Genomic DNA, 27,520 nt, shown 5'->3' on the forward strand with positions numbered 1-27,520 from the left:
ACCTCCAAGGAAGAACAGCCCACCACATCCTGAAGAAGCCTGTTCCACTGAGGAATCGCTCTAACGGTCAGGAAGTTCTTCCTAATGTTGAGCCAGAAACTCTTTTCATTTAATTTCAACCCACTGGTTCTGGTCCTACCTTCCGGGGCCACAGAAAACAATTCCACCCCATCCTCTAGATGACAGCCCTTCAAGGACTTGAAGATGGTGATCCTCTCACCTCTCAGCCGCCTCCTCTCCAGGCTAAACATGCCCAGCTCCTTCAACCTTTCCTCATAGGACTTGGTCTCCAGACCCCTCACCATCTTCGTCGCCCTCCTCTGGACCCATTCAGAGGAACTGACCTCTATAGTCCAGAGAGCAAGTGTAATTTTGGGAGATCTCCAAGCCCCACCTGGAGAGGTTGGGAGCTCTGCAATTGGCTTCAGAAATATTTTGTTTGTGCCACAACACTGTCCCTCCATCCAGGGGTCCTGGGCCTATAGCAGCAAAGCTGTCCCAAAGCCACAAAAGCTGTCTCTAGGGCAGGGGTAGAATTCTCGGAGGAACTCCTTTGCCTCTTAGACCACACCCCCCTGATGTAGCCAACCCTCCGAGAGCTTACAAGGCTCTTTTTTGTAAGCTCTCAGAGGATTGGTGACATCAGGGGTGTGTGGCTTAATATGCAAAGGAGCTCCTGCTAGAATTCCACCTCTGCTATAGGGTGAAGCAACGTCATACCCAGCGTTTCTCCCAGGAGTTCTGGGGCAGCTGAGGCAAGGGAAATTTGCTCCTTTGGTGCTCCAGGAACTCTCACTCCCACGCGCTGGAGTAATGAAAGCCCTTCTTCTGCATCTCTGGCAGGGAAGATACTGGGGGGGGGGGGGGGGCACCAGCTTCTGATTGCCACACCTGTGAAGTTTTGTGAAACAACAACAACAAAAAAGCCCAGTGAGGCCATTCCACACTGCAACAGAAGGCTTCACAAGCATGGGCAGCGGACGGGCCTTGTAAAACATTCCAGGATTGTGTGTCTTCTTTCGGGAGGGGAGGAAGGAAAAACAGCAATGAGCTAATATCTGGGCAAGGAGGTATGGTCCGAGCGCCAAACTTTTTGCAAGGAGGAGGAGAAGAAGAAGGAAGTCCTTCTTCACCCAAAGGGTGATTAACATGTGGAATTCACTGCCACAGGAGGTGGTGGCGGCCACAAGCATAGCCACCTTCAAGAGGGGTTTAGATAAAACTATGGAGCAGAGGTCCATCAGTGGCTATTAGCCACAGTGTGTGTGTATATATAATTTTTTTTGCCACTGTGTGACACAGAGTGTTGGACTGGATGGGCCGTTGGCCTGATCCAACATGGCTTCTCTTATGTTCTTATGTTCTTAAGGTATTTATATCCCGCCTTCCGCTCCAAATCTCAGAGTCTCAGAGCGGCTCACAATCTCTTTTACCTCTCCCCCCCCCAACAGACACCCTGTGAGGTGGGTGGGGCTGAGAGAGCTCTGACAGAAGCTGCCCTTTCAAGGACAACTCCTACGAGAGCTATGGCTGACTCGAGGCCATTCCAGCAGCTGCCAGTGGAGGATTGGGGGAATCAGACCCGGTTCTCACAGATAAGAGTCCACGCACTTCACCACTACACCAAACTGGCTCTCTTAACCACTACACCAAACTGGAGAAGTGTTATGGGAAAGGAAGCAGTGACAAGCCGACGTCGATGCTCAGCGGACGCCAAAGGTATCTTTCCCGATTCTGCTCACTTTGCAGTTCTTTCTTCCTGCCTTCCCACCCTCTTCCCCAACAGAGTTGCCAACCTCTAGGAGGGAAACGTGTACATGATTAAACAAAACTGCCACTCTCTTACAAATGATTATACTGCTTATAAAGCTTGAATCTCCCACATCTCACAATTTATGTTACTAATCAAAAACCACACATAAGGACATAACATAAGAGCATAAGAAAAGGCATGCTGGATCAAGCCAGTGGCCCCTCCAGTCCAACACTCTGTCTCACACAGTGGCCATAAAAGCCAAGTGCCATCAGGAGGTCCATCAGTGGGGCCAGGACACTAGAAGCTCTTCCATTGTGCCCCCCCCAGCACCAAGAATACAGAGCATCACTGCCCCAGACATAAGAACATAAGTGAAGCCATACTGGATCAGGCCAATGGCCCCTCCAGTCCAATACTCTGTGTCACATAAGGACATAAGAGAAGCCATGTTGGATCAGGCCAATGGCCCCTCCAGTCCAACACTCTGTGTCACATAAGGACATAAGAGAAGCCATGTTGGATCAGGCCAATGGCCCCTCCAGTCCAACACTCTGTGTCACATAAGGACATAAGAGAAGCCATGTTGGATCAGGCCAATGGCCCCTCCAGTCCAACACTCTGTGTCACATAAGGACATAAGAGAAGCCATTGTGAGGGAAAAGCCCCTACTTCTCATACATATGGACATCGTGATCACCAGTATGGTTGCCAGGGTGCCTGGAGTTTTGACTCTCACACATCTGCTCTAAGAAGTGGACTTTGCCTACAGTTTCTAAGGCTTATGTGGATACTATAAGCCTCAGCTTTGCAGCAGCATTCTACAAATGAGCTGCCAGCTACTCCTTGTGTGCCCAGTCTTGGCCACTGCAGTGGCAGAAGCCACACCACCATGAACTGTACAGGCAAGCAGTTTCTAGCCTGTTTTCCATGAACCAAGGGCTAACACCACTCGTTGCCATCTTCCTGCCAGACTGGACTTCATTCCTTCATAGTGGAAGGCTCACGTACACACCCTGTGTCACCCTTGGCTTGCAAGCAACCCATCTGCCCCATGAAAGGATTAACAGCTCAACTAATGTTCCTGATTGCCGGGCAATACCCTAAACAATAACTCCTGCCCAGAAGATGATGAGAAAAGAGGAAGAACGTCTCCTCCATCAACCAAGTCTTTTGTCTTACCCGGGTGATACCTAGGTCAATATTTGATTCCCTATTGTCACCTTCCCAGATAAGCCCACTTAAACCCAAGTACCTAGCCATTTCCATACTGACACCTTGGAGCCGCCTTAGGCCATATTGCAACTTGGAAATTTCCAGGTTCACAGGACTAAGGTGAAGTTCATTGGTTAAAGCTGACACCCAATTGGATGTCACCAAAGGACTCACCATTGGCTCTGCTAATGTCCAGCCTTCATGGTCATCACAGAGCCTCCCATCTCTCCTCCCCGTCACCTCCCATCCCCTAAGGGGTCTAAGGGAGCCTATTTAACCTCTGACCCAACTCCACTCATGTGTGCATCTAACAGTATCCCAGTTCCGCTGTCTAGATCCATCCCCAATTCTGGCCACAGTTTTGGGTCCATTTCCCCTGTCCTCTGATGTCGCCATTGGAACCTTCCTCGAAGACTACGATGGTAAATATTACCCTGCCCGTTTACCCTTATATGTTCCCCTATCAATCTATCTGTGTTTCTTAGGCCTGTGTGAATGTGTGATTGTTTTGTATTTTTATCTTGTGTGGAAGAACTATTATTCTAAATAAATTACAATTGGTTTTTATTAAATTAGAGTCCTTTTATTGAGCAATTACCCTCTGGATGGTTGAGCCTGGTATAAATTGGTAAAAAGATTCCTAGTGAGCCAGGTGCCCACCTAACTAATTCCCCAACCTCGTTTTGAGGGCATTTCGGCTTACACCATGTTGGATCAGGCCAATGGCTCCTCCAATCCAACACTCTGTGTCACATAAGGACATAAGAGAAGCCCTGTTGGATCAGGCCAATGGCCCCTCCAGTCCAACACTCTGTGTCACATAAGGACATAAGAGAAGCCCTGTTGGATCAGGCCAATGGCCCCTCCAGTCCAACACTCTGTGTCAAATAAGAACGTAAGAGAAGCCATGTTGGATCAGGCAATGGCCCCTCCAGTCCAACACTCTGTGTCACACAGTGGCCAAAACCCAGGTGCTATCAGGAGGTCCGTCAGTGGGGCCAGGACACTAGAAGCCCTCCCACTGTGCCCCCCCTTAGCACCAAGAATACAGAGCATCACTGCCCCAGACAGAGAGTTCCATAAATATGCTGTGGTTATTTTGGAAGGCGAATAGTCGCTGATGGACCTCTGCTCCAGATATTTATCCAATCCTCTCTTGAAGCTGGCTATGCTGTCAGGCGTCACACCATTCCTATTGATTAAATATTCCAACGTCCCCCCCCCCCCCCGAATTCTCTTAAAGTCCAAACTCCAGACTCGAAACACCGAAGGTGCTTGTACGAAAGTGGAGATTGAACAAAGTAGGAGCCCAGTAGCACCTTTAAAGCCAACAAAGTTTTATTTGGAATGTAAGACTTCGGATGCAGGCACGCTTCTTCAGGTGAGGGAAAGGCGTTGCAGCGAGCAGAGCTACATAGAGCTGGTGGGCAGAGGTTAAGAATGCAAAGTGGCCCACAGAATCCAACGGCAAACTAGTGTAATTAACAAACGGAAAGAACATTTGGTCCGGATAGCATTTGCATGGGAAACCAATAAAAGCTAATAAAAGCCAGCTTGTTAATTGTTCTACTGCTAAAAGTCTGGAATAAACAAAGGAAATGTTTTTCCTCATGGAGATTGTTATCTCTCAAGAATGGGGGTTTGTCGGGGTGGAATTTTAGCAGGAGCTCCTTTGCATATTAGGCCACGCCCCCCTGATGTAGCCAATCCTCCCAAGAGCTTACAAGGCTATTTTTGTAAGCTCTTGGAGGATTGGCTACATCAGGGGGTGTGGCCTCACAGGCAAAGGAGCTCCTGCTAGAATTCCACTCCTGGTGCTTGTAATAGTGACTGATATAAGGCATATTGGAATGGTGAGTCTCTTCTAGACCCCTCTTTGATAAAGATCTTTTGGGAAGCCGAGTTCTAGTGAAGCTGGCGTCTCCTTTGGTAGGGGCACAAGGAAAAAAAGGGATGTCTGAACGTTACAAGGACTTTTGTACAAGTAGCTTTGGTCTTTCAAGTATTGAGTTTGGACTTGAAGAGAATATTTTGGGACACTGAATATTTAACCATTGTGGCATTTTACATTATTTTACTTATTTCAATAGATTTGCATCCCCCCCTCTCCTTGGCTTCTCTTATGTTCTTATGGTTAAAACGGATAAAAGGAAGTACTTCTTCACCCAAAGGGTGATTAACATGTGGAATTCACTGCCACAGGAGGTGGTGGCGGCCACAAGTATAGCCACCTTCAAGAGGGGTTTAGATAAAAATATGGAGCAGAGGTCCATCAGTGGCTATTAGCCACAGTGTGTGTGTATATATATAAATTTTTTGCCACTGTGTGAGTGTTGGTCTGGATGGCCCGTTGGCATGATCCAACATGGCTTCTCTTATGTTCTTATGTTCTTTCAGGCTAAGGCGGCTAGCAACATTTCAAAATCAACAATTCAGCTTTAAAACACGGCAATATAATAAAAGAGCAACATGCCAACTTAGGGAACTATAGCAGAGTCACCCAAGATCCGTTTATCACCGCTGCTATTGTGACGTTGGCGCTCACCTGTTGCTGACATTATTACTGCTGTTATTTTGGGAGTTCAGCTATTGTTATCATAGTGCGGGCTGGACTCTCAGAGCTATGGTGTGGATATTATAATGCAGCGGCTGCCTTCCTCAGCTGCTAAATGCAAGCCAAAAGAATTCGGTCTTGCAGGCCCTGACGAACCGTACCTCTAGGGAAGAAGACGACGACTGCAGATTTATACCCCGCCCCTTCTCTCTTAATCAGAGACTCAGAGCGGCTTACAATCTCCTCTATCTTTTCCCACCACAACAGACACCCTGTGAGGTGGGTGGGGCTGAGAGGGCTCTCACAGCAGCTGCCCTTTCACGGACAGAGAGTCAGAGCAGCCTACAATCTCCTCTATCTTCTCCCCCCACAACAGACACTCTGTGAGGTGGATGGGGCTGAGAGGGCTCTCCCAGAAGCTGCCCTTTCAAGGACAGAGGCTCAGAGCAGCCTACAATCTCCTCTATCTTCTCCCCCCACAACAGAAACCCTGTGAGATGGGTGGGGCTGAGGAGAGCTCTCCCAGGAGCTGCCCTTTCAAGGACAGAGGCTCAGAGCGGCCTACAATCTCCTATATCTTCTCCCCCCACCACAACAGACACACTGTGAGGTGGGTGGGGCTGAGAGGGCTCTCCCAGGAGCTGCCTTTCAGGGACAGAGAGTCAGAGCAGCCTACAACCTCCTTTCCCTTCCTCACAACAGACACCCTGTGAGGTGGGTGGGGCTGACAGGGCTCTCCCAGAAGCTGCCCTTTCCAGGACAGAGTCTCAGAGCAGCCTACAATCTCCTTTCCCTTCCTCCCCCAAAACAGACACCCTGTGAGGTGGGTGGGGCTGAGAGGGCTCTCCCAGAAGCTGCCCTTTCAAGGACCACTCCTACGAGAGCTGTGGCTGACCCAAGGCCATTCCAGCAGGTGCAAGTGAAGGAGTGGGGAATCAAACCTGATTCTCCCAGATAGGAGTCCGCGCACTTCACCACTACTTAACACACAGACTTAACCACACACACACACTATTTAACCTCAGGCTTAACCACAGACTTGACACACTTAGCTGCACTACACCAAACTGGCTCATGGTGGAAGGGCATTCCACCATGCGGGTGCCGCCACAGAAAAAGCTCTGGCCCTGTCAAATGGCTATCTAGCCTCTGTTTGTTATGAATTGTGTGGTCTTTGATTAGTAACATAAATGGTGAAATGTGGGAGATTCCAGCTTTATAAACAGTATAATAATTTGCAAGAGTGTGGCAGTTTTGTTTAGTCACGGTATCGTGGTATATGTTGTTCTCCTGTATTGCTTAACCTCCAAGAGGGATTTGGGAATCTTCTGAAATTATAATGGGTCTCCAGACAACGGAGAGCGAGTCCTCCAGAGAAAGCAGCTACCTGGAGGGTGGAGCCTTTGGCAATCCACCCAGCAGAGGCCTCTCCCCTCCCCAAACCCCACCCTCCCAGAGCTCCACCCCCAAATCTCCAGGAATTCCCCCACCTGGAGCTGGCAACTCTCACAAGAAGAAGAAAGATATTGGATTTTATATCTGCCCTCCACTCAGAGCGGCTCACAATCTCCCTTTCCCATCCTCCCCCACAACAGACACCCTGTGAGGTGGGTGGCGCTGAGAGGGCTCTCACAGCAGCTGGCCTTTCAAGGACAGAGTGTCAGAGCGGCTCACAATCTCCTTTCTCTTCCTCCCCCACAACAGCCACCCTGTGAGGTGGGTGGGGCTGAGAGAGCTCTGACAGAAGCTGCCCTTTCAAGGACAGAGTCTCAGAGCGGCCTACAATCTCCTTTCTCTTCCTCCCCCACAACAGCCACCCTGTGAGGTGGGTGGGGCTGAGAGAGCTCTGACAGAAGTTGCCCTTTCAAGGACAACCTCTGCGAGAGCGATGGCTGACCCAAGGCCATTCCAGCAGGTGCGAGTGGAGGAGCGGGGAATCAAACCCGGTTCTCCCAGAGAAGAGTCCGCGCACTTCACCACTACGCCAAACTGGCTCACAGACACAAAGACCTCAGAAGCCCCCTGTTTCGGCTTGGGGGGGGGGGCTTCCAGAGAATGCGAGAAGAAGCGAAGACAGAGGCAGCCGAAGCCAAGCAGATCCGTTTCTCTTTTTTTCCTTTATTGTTTGGTTCAGAGAAGACAGAAGAAGCCTTTGATTTATTGACCGAAATCATTTTTATACACAAGAGCATTTGTTATAAAGACTCTATTTTTTTGTCGTTTAATTATTTACACAGACAGTCCGGGGTGGGAAGAGAGAAAGACACAGACACATGGGGTGAGGCAATGGGTTTCCTCAAGCGGCACACGACGGTATGGTACAGCCTGTATGCGAAGGGAAGAACAAGAGAAGCTGAGTAAAAGGCGGTAAGGGGGGGGGCACCAGTGGACACCCCCAGAGATAGATCAGCATGCATTCCTGATGCACTTTATGGGGAGGGGGGGGAAGCAGGAAGAAGCATTTCTCCCCAGCCTCTCTCCTCGTGATGCGGTTTCCACACCAACTCGCCCAAGAGGAAGTCGTTGGAAGGAAAAAGGAAAGGTCCCCTGTGCGAGCGCCAGTCCTTTCCGACTCTGGGGTGACGTCGCTTTCACGACGTTTTCACGGCAGACTTTTTACAGGATGGTTTGCCCTTGCCTTCCCCAGTCATCTACACTTCTCCCCCCCCCCAGCGGGTTGGGGACTCATTTGACCGACCTCGGAAGGATGGAAGGCTGAGTCAACCTCGAGCCGGCGACCTGAAAACCCAGCTTCCGCCGGGGATCGGACTCAGGTTGTGAGCAGAGCTTAGGACTGCAGTGCTGCAGCTTTAACACTCCGCGCCACGGGGCTCTTCACAAACTTGTCAGAAGGGGTTGGCAAATGGCTATGCTGTGGCTCGTACGGGCCTGATCCAAGGCACACTAGTTTTTTGCACTGGGGGGGGGAGAGCACTGTAAAACCTCACTCCACAGGCCCAATATCACACGGGGGGGGGGAGGGGGAAATATTCACCCATTTTGCATACACTGCCTGCCTACACACAGAAGAACCTTTGGCGGCTACACAGGCGACACACCCAAGCTGCATACCTGCAAGCCGGTGCACCTCACCTTGTCCACAGATCAGTGCCGCATACCTGAACAGGTGCCATTCGTCACCTTTTGCACTCAGCCGGCACAGCTGTCGGTAGCGTCAGCGATATTTCTTTTGCCCCAACAGCTACGCTGGGGGAAAAGATCAGCGGGGTTTATAAAATTGGCACAGAAGCTGGCCAGATTTTGGAGGGTGGGTAAGAGGTGGGGTCGCCAGATGCCTGGAGTAAAAAACAACAACATCCTGTCACTTTAATAGGACAAAACGGGTCATAGAGTGAAAGAGTTGGAAGGGAATTCCAAGGTCATCTAGTCCAACCCCTGCACAATGTAGAAAACGCCTCCCCCTAAATTCACAGGATCTTCATTGCTGTCAGATGGCCATCTAGCCTCTGTTTCAAAACCTCCAAGAAAGGAGAGCCCAATTTCATAGAATCATAGAGTTGGAAGGGACCTCTGGGGTCATCTAGTCCAACCCCCTGCACAATGCAGGAAACTCACAGACACCTCCGCCCTAAATTCACAGGATCTGCATTGCTGTCAGGTGGCCATCTAGCCTCTGTTGAAAAAACTTCCATGGAAGGAGAGCCACCACCTCCCGAGGAAGCCTGTTCCACTGAAGAATCGCTCTAACGGTCAGGAAGTTCTTCCTAATGTTGAGCCGGAAACTCTTTTGATTGAATTTCAACTCCATTGGTTCTGGTTCTACCTTCTGGGGCCACAAAAAAACCATTATGCCAACGGGCGGTTTAAGCTTTTCACAGGAGGGAGCTAAATAACAGCATCTGGCACATAAAACAGGGCTGCCAATCTCCAGGCGGGCCCTGAAGAACTGTTTTTACAATTGATTCCCAAGTCATGGAGATCGGCATCCCTGAAGAAGGACGGCTGTTTTGGAGGGTGGACTCTAAAGCATTATACCCTATTGAGGCTCCTCCCCTCCTCAAACCTTGTTCTCTGCAGGCTCCACGCCCCCCCCCAAAAAAATCTGCAGATATTTTCCTACCCAGAGTTGGCAACCCTATCCACTAGGGGTAGAATTCTAGCAGGAGCTCCTTTGCATATTAGGCCACACCCAGTGATGTTGCCCCTTCAAGAGCTTACAAAAAGAGCCTTGTAAGCTCACGGAGGATTGGCTACAGCAGGGGGTGTGGCCTAATATGCAAAGGAGCGCCTGCTAGAATTCCACCCTTGCTATACACTGATACAGGGGTGGCCAAACTTGCCTAATGTAAGAGCCACATAGAATAAACACCAGATTTGAGAGCCACAAGACATGTACATCAGATGTTTGAGGGAAGGAAGGAAGGAAGGAAGGAAGGAAGGAAGGAAGGAAGGAAGGAAGGAAGGAAGGAAGGAAGGAAGGAAGGAAGGAAGGAAGGAAGGAAGGAAGGAAGGAAGGAAGGAAGGAAGGAAGGAAGGAAAAATAGATTTGGGAAGGGAGAGGTGGAAAGAAAGCAACTTTAACTTTAAATGCATTCTCCAAGCCACCAGCTGACTTGGCTTGTAGAAGTGATTTAAAGAGAGAAGAGCCATTTCCAAGTTGGCCAACGGGACAGGAAGGAAGGAAGGAAGGAAGGAAGGAAGGAAGGAAGGAAGGAAGGAAGGAAGGAAGGAAGGAAGGAAGGAAGGAAGGAAGGAAGGAAGGAAGGAAGGAAGGAAGGAAGGAAGGAAGGAAGGAAAAATAGATTTGGGAAGGGAGAGGTGGAAAGAAAGCAACTTTAACTTTAAATGCATTCTCCAAGCCACCAGCTGACTTGGCTTGTAGAAGTGATTTAAAGAGAGAAGAGCCATTTCCAAGTTGGCCAACGGGACAGGAAGGAAGGAAGGAAGGAAGGAAGGAAGGAAGGAAGGAAGGAAGGAAGGAAGGAAGGAAGGAAGGAAGGAAGGAAGGAAGGAAGGAAGGAAGGAAGGAAAAATAGATTTGGGAAGGGAGAGGTGGAAAGAAAGCAACTTTAACTTTAAATGCATTCTCCAAGCCACCAGCTGACTTGGCTTGTAGAAGTGATTTAAAGAGAGAAGAGCCATTTCCAAGTTGGCCAACGGGACAGGAAGGAAGGAAGGAAGGAAGGAAGGAAGGAAGGAAGGAAGGAAGGAAGGAAGGAAGGAAGGAAGGAAGGAAGGAAGGAAGGAAGGAAGGAAGGAAGGAAGGAAGGAAAAATAGATTTGGGAAGGGAGAGGTGGAAAGAAAGCAACTTTAACTTTAAATGCATTCTCCAAGCCACCAGCTGACTTGGCTTGTAGAAGTGATTTAAAGAGAGAAGAGCCATTTCCAAGTTGGCCAACGGGACAGTGGAGGCGTCTAGAGCCACACAGTATGGGTAAAAGAGCCACGTGTGGCTCCTGAGCCACAGTTTGACCACCCCGGACTAATTGCATCTCAGTTTGCCTGTATTAAAGGGGCAGACAGTTGTTTATTTTACTCCAGGCCAGTTGGCAATCCTAAGAAGAGGGGGAAGGGGGGCTATTCTAGTAGTCTGCCAAGGTACAGCAGAGTGAGCGATTTGGCTTAAAAAAAACAAACAAACCGGGACTTGCAAAAAATCCAGAGCACCTGAGCTTTCTGAAAACAAAACCACAACCAAGCAAGCTTCTGGCGCACCTGGTTACAGAGAAGCGGGGGAAAAACCTCAAAGAAGATAAGAGACCAGCTAGACGGGAAATGAAAGCAGGGCTATTGATGGGGTATGCTGTTGTCAGATAATGCAGGACCCTTTTTGTAGCAGGAACTCCTTTGCCTATTAGGCCACACACCCCCGCCGATGTAGCCAATCCTCCAAGAGCTTCCAGGGCTCTTCTGACAGGGCCTGCTGTAAGCTCCAGGAGGTTTGGCTACATCAGGGGGGCGTGGCCTCATAGGCAAAGAAGTCCCCACTACCCCCCCAAAAAAAGCCTTGCATTTAAGATTTCACAGCTCCTGCCTGAATCCAGCTTGCTTCAACAGCCGTCTAGCTTTTCTGTGTTCATCTCAGTCGTTCCGGCCTGTCGTAAGCCGCTTTGAAAGTAAGGCAAAGCAGGGTATAGATGCAATGAAGACTGACAACACACGATTCAGGGTTTGCTCACAGTCAGGGCTTTCTTTGTAGCAGGAGCTCCTTTGCATATTAGGCCACACACAACCCCCCAATGTAGCCAATCCTCCAAGAGCTTACAGGGCTCTTCGTGCAAGGCCTACTGTAAGCTCTTGGAGGATTGGCTACATCAGGGGTGTGTGGCCCAGGGGTGGAATTCTAGCAGAAACGCCTTTGCATATTAGGCTCCACCCCCCTAACGTAGCCAATCCTCCGAGAGCTTACAGGGCTCTTCATACAGGGCCTACTGTAAGCTCTTGGAGGATTGGCTACATCAGGGGTGTGTGGCCCAGGGGTGGAATTCTAGCAGAAACGCCTTTGCATATTAGGCTCCACCCCCCTGACGTAGCCAATCCTCCAAGAGCTTACAGGGCTCTTCATACAGGGCCTACTGTAAGCTCCAGGAGGATTGGCTATAGCAGAGGTGTGCGGCCCAGGGGTGGAATTCTAGCAGAAACGCTTTTGCATATTAGGCCACTCCCCCCTGATGTAGCCAATCCTCCGAGAGCTCACAGGGCTCTTCGTTCAGGGCTTACTGCAAGCTTTTGAAAAATTGGCTACACCGGGGTGTGTGGCCTAATATGCAAAGGAGTCCTTGCTACAACAAAAAAGGCCAGCTTGTGGTTACCCTGCCATCGTCCCACTAAAACGGAAGCAGAGAAGCTGAGCACCAGCGAGGAGAATCACACCACCTATTTAGCTAAATGTTACAGGGGGGGAGGAGGAAAGGAGATGTCGGTTGGCGGCAGCTGTATAGTTACACCCTGAGTTTGGATCTCGGAAGGCTGGGGCAAGCTTCTTGCTACGGAACGATGGCCAAGGAATCAAGGAGGCCCAGTCGCGCTCTCAACTCTATGATCTTAACCCTAGCCAGGGCTTTTTTTTTGGTAGCAGGAACTCCTTTGCATATTAGGCCACACCCTCCCGATGTAGCCAATTCTCCAAGAGCTGACAGGGGTCTTAGTACAGGGCCTACTGGAAGCTCCAGGAGGATTGGCTGCATCAGGGGTGTGTGGCCTAATATGCAAAGGAGTTCCTGCTACAAGAAAAAGCCCCGGCTATGGTTAAGATCATAGAGTTGGCTAATGCCAACAAGAGCTTCCATCTTAATATGAACATATGAAGCTGCCTTCTACTGAATCAGACTCTTGGTCCATCGAAGTCAGTATCGTCTACTCAGACTGGCAGCGGCTCTCCAGGGTCTCAAGCGGAGGTTTTTCACACCTATTTGCCTGGACCCTTTTTTGGAGATGCCGGGGATTGAACCTGGGACCTTCTGCTTCCCAAGCAGATGCTCTGCCACTGAGCCACTGTCCCTCCCCATGAACATATGAAGATGCCTTCTACTGAATCAGACCCTGGGTCCATCAAAGTCAGTCTTGTCTTCTCAGACTGGCAGCGGCTCTCCAGGGTCTCAAGCGGAGGTTTTCCACACCTATTTGCCTGGACCCTTTTTTGGAGATGCCGGGGATTGAACCTGGGACCTTCTGCTTCGCAAGCAGATGCTCTACCACTGAGCCACCGTCCTTCCCCATCTTAAAAACCGATTGGCACTGTCTAGGAGCCGGGACCGCCAGGGAAGACGAGCAAGTGTCATCTCGGGACTTTCCTATAACCTGAGCTACTTGTACAGCAACCGCAAAAAAAAACCCCTGGGAAATCACGAGATTGTCTCCAGAGCTAGCGTCACAGGGATGCGTTTCGGCGTGTGCCGATAAGCGGGACACGTCTCTCAGACGAAGGAACTTGAAACAGTACTACAGGCTTTACGGATAGAGGCTGACGGTTACCCGCTATATATCGAACATCTTTAAAAGACGAAGGTTTAAAGTAACATCTTGGAAACTGAAGAAAAAATTTTCTGAAAACCAAAACCGTCTGCATTTGGAATACGGTTAGCACTGACACGTTCTTTGTCTCGCGGAGTCGGGTGAATAGCCCTCAAGCGCCTCAAGTCGGAAACCGACATAACAAACTGCAAGCACTTTTGAAAATTTATTCTCTGCGCTTCATACCTCGTATTCAGGAATTATCGACAATATGGAATAATATGCGATTCTGGAGTGCTTTGAAGAATAATTATTTATATTTTTGAAGCGTTTTTCAGGATTCATTTGTTATTTTTCGCAGGGTTTTTTTTTTTTTTTTTTTTTTTGCGGTTTTCGTACAAGTTGTTCTGTCCTGCGGAACTCTAGGCTTTATCGTTGTAACCTGAGTTAAGCAACTGGGGAATCTCAGCCACTGGCCAACAAAAAAGAGTTGATTCCAACACCCTGCTGGGAGAAGGCAAAAGCCAAAAATCGTGCGGTCAAATTAATAGAAAACAAAATACGTGAGACGCGAAGGTAGTGCCACAGGCAGCGTTCCCTCTAAGCTGAGTCAGCGTGAGCTAGCTCACAAATTTTTAGCCTCCAGCTCACAGATTTTTGTCTTAGCTCAGGAAGGAGGGCCCCAGAGCACAATAACTGATGCAGGAGCTCACCGCTTTCACGCCAGGAGCTCACAAAGTAAAAAATTTTGCTCACAAAACTCTGCAGCTTAGAGGGAACATTGCAGCTTAGAGGGAACAACTCTGCAGCTTAGAGGGTCCCAGGTGCATCAGAGGCGTTAAATTCCAATGCACACATCGCACGTGTGCAGGAAACAACACGCGATGCACGCCAAGACCGCACGCAGGCAGCCGCCCACTGCAAAAATGCAAACAGTGCACAATCTATACAGTGCTCTGCGGGTGACTCCTGGCTTGGAACGGCTTTCCAAGCTGGGAATTCAGTTCCATTGACTCTCAGCCCAGATTTGGCTGCTGGACTTTCTGGTCATCTGATTCATGCATTACCATAGCGACAGAGCTGTCATCAAAAAAAACAGACTCTCCACGTGCTCGGCCTCCCCTTGGAGCCGCCTCCTGATGGAGGTGCAGTGTCGGCATGGAAACCGGCCATGTGATCCAGGTGCCCTTGTGTTCTCGCCTTCCTGCCTCCGTTAGGACAGAGCATCTAGTGCGCAGAAGCGGGGTTTTCATCGGTAACCGGGTTGTCACGGCAACGCGGGAATTAGCATCTACCTGTTGTTGTTTTTTTAAACAGCAGTTGTTTACTCCCACGTCAACTTCCAGAGTAAGGCACTCTTTTGCTCTTCACAAGGGCACTCCTAGGAGAGTTGAAGCCCTGATTTTCATTTTTTTTTTACCAGTTAGGGTTGCCAATCCCCAGGTCGGGGCAGGGGATCCATCGGTTTGGAGGCCCTCCCTCCGCTTCAGGGTCATCAGAAAGCGGGGAGAGGGGAGGGAAATGTCTGCTGAGCACTCCGTTATTCCCTAGGGAGACCAATTCCCATGGGGGTATCATGGAGAATTGATCCGAAGGTATCTGGGGCTCTGGGGAGGCTGCTTTTTGAGGTAGAGGCACTAAATTTACAGCATAGCATCCCGTGCCTCTCCCCAAAATACCCTCCAAGTTTCAAAAAGATTGGACCGGGTGGTCCAATCATATGAGCCCCCAAAGGAGGTGTCCCTATCCTTCATTATTTCCAATGGAGGGAAGGGAATTGGACCGGGTAGTCCGATTCTATGAGCCCCCAAAGAAGGTGCCCCTATCCTTCATTATTACCAATGGAGACTGATTCCCAAAGGGTATAATGGAGAATTGATCCGGAGGTACCTGAGACTCTGGGGAGGCTGCTTTTTGAGGTAGAGGCACTAAATTTACAGCATAGCATCCAGTACCTCTCCCCAAAATACCCTCCAAGTTTCAAAAAGATTGGACCAATCATATGAGCCCCCAAAGAAGGTGTCCCTATCCTTCATTATTTCCAGTGGAGGGAAGGCATTTAAAAGGCGCGCGGTCCCTTTAAAAGCGATGGCCACAACTCCCTTCAGTGTTCAATTGTGCCTGTCACACCCTTGCTCCTGGCTCCACCCCCAAAGTCTCCTGTCTCCACCCCCCAATGTCTCCTGGTTCCACTCCCAAAGTCCCCAGATATTTCTTGAATAGGACCTGGGGACCCTATTACCAGTAGTGGCTAAATGACAGTCCCTCTTTTGGCTTTCCACCCGTAACGGTTATACTCAGGGGTGGCATTCTAGCAGGAGCTCCTCGGCATATTAGGATTGGTGTAGCCAATCCTCCGAGAGTTTACAAGACACTTTTTTGTCAGCTCTGGGAGGATTGGCTACATCAGGGAGGTGTGGCCTCATATGCAAAGGAGCTCCTGCTAGAATTCCACCCCTGGCTATACTAGAGTCCGTGGCAGCAAGAGAGGGCATGCAGATGGCTTTTTGCCTTTCGAGAAGGCAACTCTGCCAGGAAAGGAGGACAGAGAACATATAACATTCATTTACGGGACCGTCTGCTCCAGTCACTTTCTTTCAATCCCCCGACCTGAGATATTTCCATCGGAAATTCCGGGGACTGAACCTGCTACCTGTTGTATTCAAAGCATCTGCTCTACACCTTTGCTTACAGCACCTCCCCAGGTAGCCGCAGTTTACTCCAGAGACGGTCTCTTTCATACTCTTTCCCTAGGGAGGCACGCATGGATTATTTTCAGGCAAAACTCCACAAGTCCCATCGTCTCTAATTAAAAAGAAGAAGATATCAGATTTATACCCCACCCCCCACTCTGAATCTCAGAGCGGCTCACAATCTCCATTATCTTCCTCCCCCCACAACAGACACCCTGTGAGGTGGGTGGGGCTGAGGGAGCTCTGACAGAAGCTGCCCTTTCAAGGACAACCTCTGCCAGAGCTATGGCTGACCCAAGGCCATTCCAGCAGCTGCGAGTGAAGGAGGGGGGAATCAAACCCGGTTCTCCCAGTTAAGAGTCTGCGCACTTCACCACCACACCAGTTGAATGTCCCCAATGTTTTTATTTCTGCAAAAACCAGACATGGGGGGACAGTAGAATCGTGGTAGTGGTGGTGGTTTAAGCCTTTCTCCCCCTCTCATTTTCCCAACCTAAAACGGAACTTGGAGAACTGCTATTTTCCCCAACTGGGTCACGTGAACCCATATCAATAGTTGCACGTCAGGGCTGCCAACGCTGCTTTGGGAAATTTCCAGAGGTTTGGGGCCGTGCCTGGGGAAGACAGAGTTTGGGGGAGGGGAGGTAGGTTTGGTGGAGCTGTGATGTCACTCTAGGACTTCAATTTCTCCTAGACCAGGGGTGTCAAACACATGGCCCGGGGGCTGAATCAGGCCCCCCCAGAGGGCTCCTATCAGGCCCCCAAACAACTGGCTGTCGCCTGCTTCTTTCTTCCGCTCTCGCTTCCTTCTGCCTCGCCGCCTGCTTTGCCAGGCTTGCTCAATCAAGCTACAGAGCCAAGCCTCTGTTGTCTCCATCAGCTGACCAGCACATGAAGCAACTGACGTGCAGAAGCTCACAGTGCCCAGCCGTTTCATGCTTTCCCTCGGATCCTAGGCTCAGAGCACTGACCATGAAAGTTCTGTAATGAATGTCGGTAAATCAAAAGCAGGTTTGTTACTTACAAGATAAACGCTTGAACAACACCTGGACACCCTACTCAAGATTGTTACAGCACAGACATTGCCTCCAGATTTTGAGGATGCAATAATTCAGAGCAAGAGGCGTCAGTTAGCAGAGGTGGTTAAATAAACATAATATTGCAAAAGTGCTAATTTGTGTGTGTGTGTGTGTGTTGTCTGTGTCTGCTGCTTGGCATTCCATTTTATGACACACACGGCCCGGCCCAGGAAAGTCTCATTAATGTCAGATCCGGACCTCATAACAAATTGAGTTTGACACCCCTGTCCTAGACTCTATGGTATACCATGGAGTCTGCAGCCCAAAACTGTCCTTTCCTCAAGGGAAACTCATCTCTGGGGTCTGGAAACGAGTTGTGATTTCAGGAGAACTCCAGCTTCTACCCGGAGGCTGGCATCCCTAACCTTGTTCCCTCAACGAGGTCAACTGCTCTTAGACTGTATGGTATACCATAGAGTCTGCACCCCGAAACTGTCTCTTCCTCAAGGGAAACTGATCTCTGCGGTCTGGAAATGTAATTTCAGAAGGTTGGTAGCCCTAACATCGCTTCCCCAATTTTTTTTTTTTTTTGGGGGGGGGGTCGATAGCAGCTCGCCCCAACCCAACCCAAACGAAGGTAGAAGAAGAAGAAGAAGAAGAAGAAGGTATTGGATTTATATCCCGCCCTCCACTCCAAAGAGTCTCAGAGCGGCTCACAATCTCCTTTCCCTTCCTCCCCCACAACAGACACCCTGGGAGGTGGGTGGGGCTGGAGAGGGCTCTCCCAGCAGCTGCCCTTTCAAGGACAACCTCTGCCAGAGCTATGGCTGACCCAAGGCCATTCCAGCAGGTGCAAGTGGAGGAGTGGGGAATCAAATCCGGTTCTCCCAGATAAGAGTTTGCACACTTAACCACTACACCAAACTGGCTCTCCAGTTACTAGGTACTAATGCAAATTCCCTGGAGTGACACCAATAGCGACGGGATGAAATCGCACCCTGGATAAGCACACAGCCTTGCGTGGACAGCACCGATCACGGTTCTCACGCTCATTTTTCACACGTACAACATGGGGGGGAGGAAATCACAGACATTGATTCCGCTGCAGAGCAAACCCGACACAGTCCAAGGATTTCGGAAAATGCGCCGCGCGCCTCCTTCTCCCGCCCCCCCCTCTGCGCACGCCGCCCTCTCGACACCGCAGCTCGACTCGAGTCCAGAAGAACCGACCAGATCTTCGGGGTGCAAGCTTCCGAGAAACTTTCCGAGGCTCTCAGCAGGACCGACACCGCTCTGCCCGCGAGGGCGCGAGGTCCTACGGGCAGCCGCGCGCCCGCAAAAAGATCCATGAAGTGAGCAGGTGCAGAATGTGCCGTGCTGCCGGTAACGTTCCTCCCAGAGTCCAGGATTCCAGGCTCAGGCCCAGTCCGCGATGGTAGAGCAGTTTCCTTGAGCAAGTGGGGACGCTTGTGTCTGAATGCGCAGTCCTGGGGGGGGTACAGAGAGCACATCCCGATGCCAGTTTGAAGAGAGCGATAGGAAAGACACACACAGAGAGAGAGAGACACGGTCCCCAGGGAACGCGTTCCTGCAGAGGTGAAGGCCAGTGAACAGTGAGGGCAGGACAAGCAAAGAGACGTTGGCTTCCACAGAGCGTTTCTTTTGTGGGTTTTTTTTTTTGGTTGGCTTCGAGGTTCTTTTTTTTTTTGGACAGCGTCCTGAAAGCACGGTGCAGCAAAAAAAGGCCGGAAAAGTGCATGTTTGGGGAGTGGGAGGGGGGGGGCGGGGAAGGGGACCCCGAAAGGCCAGTGCAAGAACTGCGGTTTAAAAAGGGGGCAGCTTAGGTCGTGGGTTTGGGGGGAGGGAGTAGCCTCTTGCCCCAAGCGGGGCGGAGGGTGGTGTTAAAGCAGAGGGAAAGGCGGTGGGTGGGTGGGAGGGGCCTGAGTTAAGGCTTATGCGTCTGCATAGAAAAAATGTGTAAACTGTGGTCAGAGCACGAGGACGGGGTGCTGGGGGGGTGGGGAGAAGGGGGCGACGGGCCAGAGAGTGTTCCAGAGACAGGGTTTCCGTTCTCATTATTGGTACCTGGATGTTTCCCCCTGTGGGGCGGGCAGCAGCAACCAGGGGGCATTTCAGGTTGTGGGGTGAGAGGTGGCCTCTCCCTGTACCCCAGGGTCCCAATCAGATGTGGACTCACTTGCCCCCTTTTTTTTTTAGAAAATAAAACGCTGAGAGATCTACGCGTGGAACCCCCGGGTTAAGTCTGCTGGAGCTCCTTGAACTACTTCTCACATTAAAGGTCAAGGCGGTCCCCTGTGCAAGCACCGGTCGTTTCCGGCTCTGGGGTGACGTCGCATCGCAACGTTTTCACGGCAGGCTTTTTACGGGGTGGTTTGCCCTTGCCTTCCCCAGTCGTCTACGCTTCCCCCCTCCTCCCCCGGCAAGCTGGGGCTTCATTTTACCCACCTCGGAAGGATGGAAGGCTGAGTCAACCTTGAGTCGGCTACCTGAAAACCCAGCTTCCGCTGGGATCGAACTCAGATCGTGAGCAGAGCTTAGGAGTGCAGGACTGCAGCTTTAACACTCTGCGCCACGGGGCTCCTCCATTAAACAGCAAGAAACTTGGGGGATACTAGCCAGGCAGCTGTTCCTGCCTTCCTGATCTGTGTGTTTTTGAAACGCGTATTTATTTTATTTAGCTCACTTCATCTCTCCCCTGCCTTTCTCTCGGGGGTGGGGGGACCCAAAGCAGTGTACTTCCTTCTCCCCGCCTCCATTCTTATCCTCACGACGACCCTGTGAGGTAGGTTAGTCTCAGATCGTCAGACTGGCCCATGGTCACTCAGCGAGCTTCCACGGCAGAGCGGGGATTCGAACTTGGGTCTCCCACATCCTAGACAGGCAGTCTAGACCGGGGGGGGGGGTTTCCGCAAACGTGCTTAATGTAAAAGCCACATAGAATAAATGTCAGACGTTTGAGAGCTGGAAGATGTGAACGCCAGATATTTGAGAGTCACAAGAGGGAGGGAGGGAGGGAGGGAGGGAGGAAGGAAGGGAGGGAGGGTGGAAGGAAGGAAGGCAGGAAGGGAGGGAGGGAGGGTGGAAGGGAGGGAGGGAGAGAGGGAGGAAGGAAGGAAGGAAGGAAGGAAGGAAGGAAGGAAGGAAGGAAGGAAGGAAGGAAGGAAGGAAGGAAGGAAGGAAGGGAGGGAGGGAGGGTGGAAGGAAGGCAGGAAGGGAGGGAGGGAGGAAGGAAGGAAGGAAGGAAGGAAGGAAGGAAGGAAGGAAGGAAGGAAGGAAGGAAGGAAGGAAGGAAGGGAGGGAGGGAGGGAGGGAGGGAGGGAGGGAAATAGATGGGGGAGGGAGAGGTGGAAAGAAAGCAACTTTAACTTTACATGCGTTCTCCAAGCTGTCAGCTGGCTTGGCATGGAGAAGTGGTTTAAAGAGACAAGTGCCTTCTCCAAGCCATCCGACAGGGCAGGGGGGGCTTTGAGAGCCACATGTTATTCCTGAGCTGCAGTTTGACCAGGGTCTCAGGTCAAGGTCTTTCCCATCACCTCCTGCCTGGTCCTTTTGAATGGAGATGCCGGGGATTGAACCTGGGGCCTTCTGCCTGCCAAGCAGAGGCTCTGCCACTGAGCCAGGGTCTCAGGTCAAGGTCTTTCCCATCACCTCCTGCCTGGTCCTTTTGACTGGAGATGCCGGGGACTGAACCTGGGACCTTCTACATGCCAAGCAGAGGCTCTGCCACTGAGCCAGGGTCTCAGGTCAAGGTCTTTCCCATCCCCTCCTGCCTGGTCCTTTCACCTGGAGATGCCGGGGACTGAACCTGGGACCTTCTACATGCCAAGCAGAGGCTCTGCCACTGAGCCAGGGTCTCAGGTCAAGGTCTTTCCCATCACCTCCTGCCTGGTCCTTTTGACTGGAGATGCCGGGGATTGAACCTGGGGCCTTCTGCCTGCCAAGCAGAGGCTCTGCCACTGAGCCAGGGTCTCAGGTCAAGGTCTTTCCCATCCCCTCCTGCCTGGTCCTTTCACCTGGAGATGCCGGGGACTGAACCTGGGACCTTCTACATGCCAAGCAGAGGCTCTGCCACTGAGCCAGGGTCTCAGGTCAAGGTCTTTCCCATCACCTTCTGCCTGGTCCTTTCACCTGGAGATGCCAGGGACTGAACCTGGGACCTTCTGCATGCCAAGCAGAGGCTCTGCCACTGAGCCAGGGTCTTAGGTCAAGGTCTTTCCCATCACCTCCTGCCTGGTCCTTTTGACTGGAGATGCCGGGGATTGAACCTGGGACCTTCTGCATGCCAAGCAGAGGCTCTGCCACTGAGCCATCAACTGCAGTGGCCAGTTTTTTTCTATTAACTGACCCTATTCTTGACACAGCGGCATCAGCAAATGGCATTCTCCATCCTCCCTTATTGTATTTCTTTTTAAAAATATGGTGTTTACTTTATATCCCACATTTTACCTCCCGCGGAGGACCCAAAGCGGCTGATGTCATTCTCCTCTCCTCCATTTTATCCTCAAAACAACCTTGCGAGGTAGGCCAGGCTGTGGGAGTGCGACTGGCCGAATGTCAGACAGAGAGCTTCCAGTGCGCGAGGGAGGATTTGAACCCAGGTTTCCCAAACCTGTGTCTGACATTCTGAACCCACCACACCACGCTGACCCCCGGTGGCTTTCTGAATACTGGGCTTCTATCAAAGGCACGGGGGAAGGGGAGGGGGGGAGGAGAGAGTTGGCACCAGTGGTCCCTCTCAGCTGAGTTAATGTGAGCCTGCTCACAGACTTTTAGCCTCCGGCTCACGCCCTTTTTGTCTTAGCTCAGGAACGATGACCCCCCCGGGCACACTCATTGATGCAGGAGCTCACAACTTTAATGTCGGCAGCTCATGAAGTAGAATTTCTGCTCACAAGACTCCGCAGCTTAGAGGGAACGTTGGTTGGCACCCCATTGCTTCAAAACAACGACGGCAATACACCAGGTATTGTGCTAGCAGAGGGCAAAGGCGACAGGGTTGCCAATCCCCAGGTAGGGGCGGGGGATCCCCCGGTTTGGAGGCCCTCCCCCCCCCGCTTCAGGGTCATCAGAAAGCAGGGGGGGAGGGAAATGTCTGCTGGGCACTCCATTATTCCCTATAGAGACCGATTCCCGTAGGGAATTGATGGAGAATTGATCCGTGGGTATCTGGAATTGATGGAAAATTGATGGGAATTGATGGAGAATTGATGGAGAATTGATCCGTGGGTATCTGGGGCTCTGGGGGAGGAGGTTGCTTTTAGAGGTAGAGGCACCAACTTTGCAGCGTAGCATCCGGTACCTCTCCTCGAAACACCCTCCAAGTTTCAAAAGGATTGGACCCGGGGGTCCAGTTCTATGAGCCCCCAAAGGAGGTGCCCCGATCCTTCATTATTTCCAGTGGGGGGAAGGCATGTAAAAGATGTGCGGTCCCTTTCAATGGGATGGCCAAAAGTCCCTCTGGAGTTCAGTGATGCTTATCGCCACCTTGCTCCTGGCCCCACCCCCAAAGTCTCCTGGCCCCACCCCCAAAGTCCCCAGCTATTTCTTGAATCGGACCTGGCAACCCAAAAAGTCGATGACGAGAGAACAAGATAAGCGCACTTCAAAGCTGAGATGCAGAGAGCAGCCGTTTGCTGCTTCACCCAATCTACCCGGGCGGTCTCTGGAACAGCCTCTGGCCCAGCGCTGGGGTTGGGGGGGTGCCATGGGAGTGAAGCTGGTGCCGTGGGGTTTTTCAGGGCCCGGGGCAAAAAGTGCGAGGGGTGGGAGGGGGAGGTGGGCCCCCTCCAGGTTACCTAGAGGAAGGGCTGCTGCACTCGGAAGTAGGGCAACAAAACTGATGGACGTCTTCCACCTCGTCATCGTCCCTAGGAAACGGGGTGGGGGGTGGAGAGCAGATAGACAGACAGAGACGGGTTATAAGCCTGAAGACACAGCCCGCCCCCCACCTCCCGGCAGGGAAGAGCAGAGATGGTGGGAGTGAGGCGGAGATGGGGGGGGGGAGGAGGATGTAGCCGGTGGGGCGGAGGGACAGGCAGGGAAACAAAGACGCCGGAATCATCTGACCCTGAATCCATTCTGTGAGCCGTGACCCTCATTTAGGCCTGTGGAGATACCTACCTGGGCTTTCCATCCAAACTTGACCAGTTGGCCTGGTGACATTAAAAGGGCACTGATGCGTCGCAAGGACTCAAACGGGCTCCAAAGCAACCATTGGGCCCGCGCTGCTGCCGGATGAGTCTAGTCCAACACCCTGTAGCATTGCCCGGCTCAGCTGGCAGCAGCTCAACAGGCATAAATAACCTCCAGGACGGCCCCCTGCTGTTTCTTTCGCGGACCTGCAGCCGCAGAGGAGGAGGCAACGAAAGACTTTTTTTGCCTCTCTCCTTTCCCAAGCTCGCTTTCCCCTCCTGCCCGCAGACACCAGGGAAAGCTTTGCACCCCATCCCTGTGGCAGGAGGGAGCAGAGAAGCCGTGACCTTCGATAGCTGAGCTGCTGTTCAAGAGTCAGGAGGTTTCTCTGGGGTTTTGGCCTGGCAATGTTTAAGGTTGTCAAAGGGGTCGGGAAAAGACAACCTGGCTCGCTTTTTCCGCTTTGAACAGCAGCGGGGCCAGAAAACACCAGCTATCTCCCTCGTTCAACGGGGAAAATGTACTAAATTACACAAACACATGAAAAATACGCCAAGTGCACAAAACGCTAGCTAAATGCCCTCTTTTTGGCCCAGGCTTATAACAATAGAGTGATTAACAGACATTCTCACATTTCGACATGTTACTGTTTTGTTGCTTTCTCATGCTCACGCGACCAGGAACAAAGGTTTGCTCCGTTTGTCAATGTCACTGGATCTTAAATTCGTACCATTTTGCATTCTAAACCGCCGCCTACCAGCTCTATGTAGCTCTGCTCACTGTACCCGATTCCTCGGCCGATGACGTGGGCTTGGAGCAGACATATGAACATATGAAGCTGCCTTCTACTGAACCAGACCCTTGGTCCATCAAAGTCAGTATTGTCTTCTCAGACTGGCAGCGGCTCTCCAGGGTCTCAAGCGGAGGTTTTTCACACCTATTTGCCTGGACCCTTTTAGTTGGAGATGCCAGGGATTGAACCTGGGACCTTCTGCTTCCCAAGCAGATGCTCTACCAATGAGCCACCGTCCCTCCCCTTACGAAAGCTTACGTGCTGAATAAAACTTTGTCGGTCTTAAAGGTGCCACTCGACTCCTTCTTTGTTCTACACGAAACACTAGTGATACATATGGCAAAAAGGTCAACATGTTATAACACACACACTGTTGCCAGTAAATACAATGGTCAGAATCACATAAACCAAACCACCAAGGTTCAGTACAGTTCCAGGCTTTCAGGAATATGTAAAGAACGTTCAGCACTCAAGATATAAACATAAATTCTCCAAATGTGCATAAAGGACGTTCTCAACGGAATCATTACACTTCCCATTTCGATAAATATCTTTATCAAGAGAAGCACATATAAGCAACTTAAGCCTTTACCCTGAGGCTCTCAAAACTATGCATCGTTCAAAATATTTATTTTAATGCTCCTTGTCTCTGGAGCCTTACAGCCTCTGTAACAGTCATGACACGGTGGTACAGTCTTCCTCTGGGCTAGAAGCTCTCCTAGATAAAGAGATTTATCGAAACGGGAAGTATAATGGTCAAAATTCCATTGAGAAGCTACTTTATGCACTTTTAAAGAATTTATATTCATATTAGCCAATTTGGTGCGGTGGTAAAGTGCGCGGACTCCTATCTGGGAGAACCAGGTTTGTTTCCCCACTCCTCCACTTGCAGCTGCTGGAATGGCCTTGGGTCAGCCATAGCTCTCGTAGGAGTTGTCCTTGAAAGGGCAGCTTCCGTCAGAGCTCTCTCAGTCCCACCTACCTCACAGGGTGTCTGTTGCGGGGGAAGAAGATAAAAGAGATTATAAACCACTCTGAGTCTCTGATTCAGAGAAGGGCGGGGTATAAATCTGCAGTTTTCTTCTTCTACTCCTCCTCCTCTTGAGTTTCGAACATTCTTTACATATTCCTTGGAAGCCTGCAACTGTATTGGAACTTGGTGGTTTGGCTTATGCATTTTTGACCACTGTTATTTATTGGCAACAGTGTGTGTGTTACAACATTTTGACTTTTTTGCCATATGTATTCCTAGGGTTTTGTGCATTTTTCATGTGTTTGTGTAATTTAGTACATTGTTTCCATTGAACAAGGGAGATATCTGGTTGTTTTTTGGCTGTTCGGTCTTTTCTCCCCGTCCTTGTCTTTTTTCATTGAACACCACTGTGAGCTGCAGAAATGGTCCAGGGTGGCTTTTGAAACGATAAAACGGAGACACACCTGACCTGCAGGTAATCGCTGCAGATCAAGCCACTGTTAAAGGCACGAGAACCGTGGTTGGTACAAACAAGGACGTTGCTAGCTCCGGGAAGCCCGAAACGACGTTTCCAGGTCACAACCAGGAGTTCCGTATTTGGCCTTTAAATTTCTGGGTTGAGGGAAACACACTTGTTCTTCTTTCCACCCCCTCCAGATGTGCAGCCCCAGAACAGGACCGGTCCAGGCGAGAAACTGCAGCGGCCTCGTTTCCTCACTGCACCAGAGCCTGTTTGGGTCACGATCCAGATCCCATTCGAGACCCATGCTTGTCTCTCGCACGCTTCATTCAAGCTGCAGCACACCACACAATCACACTCTGTTCCATGACTAAGTGCAACGTGCATTAACACTTCTGCTTTCTGTCCCTCTGGGTTGGGGGTGGCCAAACTATGGCTTGGGAGCCACACGCGGCTCTTTCACACATATTGCGTGGCTCTCAGAACCCCTGCCATTGGCCAGGTTGGAGAAGGCATTTAAAGATGCTATCTTTCCACCTCTCCTCCCTTCCCTTTCTATTTCCTTCCTTCCTTCCAGAGGCAGTTTGGTGTAGTGGTTGCGCAGACTCTTATCTGGGAGAACCAGGTTAGATATCCTACTCCTCCACTTGCAGCTGCTGGAATGGCTTTGGGTCAGCCTTAGCTCTGGCAGAGTTGTCCTTGAAAGAGCAGCTTCTGGGAGAGCTCTCTCAGCCCCACCCACCTCACAGGGCTTGATTCCCCACTCCTCCACTTGCAGCTGCTGGAATGGCCTTGGGTCAGCCTTAGCTCTGGCAGAGTTGTCCTTGAAAGGGCAGCTTCTGGGAGAGCTCTCTCAGCCCCACCCACCTCACAGGGTGTCTGTTGTGAGGGAAGAAGATAAAGGAGATTGTAAGCCGCTCTGAGACTCTGATTCAGAGAGAAGGGTGGGGTATAAATCTGTGGTCATCTCCTCCCTCCCTCCCTCAACAGACATTAATGTTTTGCAGCTCTGAAACAGCTGATGTTTACTTTATGTGGCTCTTATGGTAACCAAGTTTGGCCACCCCTGCTCTGGTGACTGAGAGGCGATAGGATCACCATATTCAAGGACACGAAGGGCTGTCATAGAGAGGATGGTGTGGAATTGTTTTCTGTGGCCCCAGAAGGCAGGACCAGAACCAATGGGTCGAAATTAAATCAAAAGAGTTTCCAGCTCAACATTAGAAAGAACTTCCTGACCATCGGAGCAGTTCCTCAGTGGAACAGGCTGCCTGGGGAGGTGGTGGGCTCTCCTTCCTTGGAGGTTTTTCAACAGAGGATAGATGGCCAACTGACAGCGATGAGGATCCTGTGAACTTAGGGGGAGGTGTTTGTGAATTTCCTGCATTGTGCAGGGGGTTGGACTAGATGACCCTGGAGGTTCCTTCCAACTCTATGATTCCATGATTCTGTAGAACATAGCAGCCATTTTCTGATCTCTCTAGGCTGGAGATCAGCTGCAAATCCCTGGAAACATCCAGGCAACACATGGATTGAATTGAAAACAAATCAGCCAGTATCATAATGCCCCTGTATAAATCGATGGTGCGGTCTCATTTGGAATAGTGTGTGCAATTCTGGTCACCGCACCTCAAAAAGGATATTATAGCATTGGAAAAAGTGCAGAAAAGGGCAACTCGAATGATTCAAGGTTTGGAACACTTTCCCTATGAAGAAAGGCTAAAACGCTTGGGGCTCTTTAGCTTGGAGAAACATCGACTGCAGAGTGACATGATAGAGGTTGACAAGATAATGCATGGGATGGAGAAAGTAGAGAAAGAAGAACTTTTCTCCCTTTCTCACAATACTAGAACTCGTGGGCATTCAATGAAATCACTGAGCATTCGGGTTAAAACGGATAAAAGGAAGTCCTTCTTCACCCAAAGGGTGATTAACATGTGGAATTCACTGCCACAGGAGATGGTGGCGGCTATAAGCATAGCCAGCTTTAAG

At 50.7% G+C, this 27,520-nt stretch overlaps 1 protein-coding gene and 1 non-coding gene across 2 annotated transcripts in view; both read right to left on the reverse strand.

Moving 5' to 3' along the window:
- IQSEC2 (IQ motif and Sec7 domain ArfGEF 2) overlaps positions 1-27,520 on the reverse strand; it is a 368,004-nt gene that overhangs the window by 156,428 nt on the left and 184,056 nt on the right. The window lies entirely within an intron of this gene.
- Positions 13,125-13,191, reverse strand: TRNAR-GCG (transfer RNA arginine (anticodon GCG)). The gene has a single exon. It is a non-coding gene; the product is annotated as a tRNA-Arg (tRNA).

Source organism: Heteronotia binoei, chromosome 13 (assembly GCF_032191835.1).
Source record: "Heteronotia binoei isolate CCM8104 ecotype False Entrance Well chromosome 13, APGP_CSIRO_Hbin_v1, whole genome shotgun sequence".
NCBI classification, from domain to species: domain Eukaryota; kingdom Metazoa; phylum Chordata; class Lepidosauria; order Squamata; family Gekkonidae; genus Heteronotia; species Heteronotia binoei.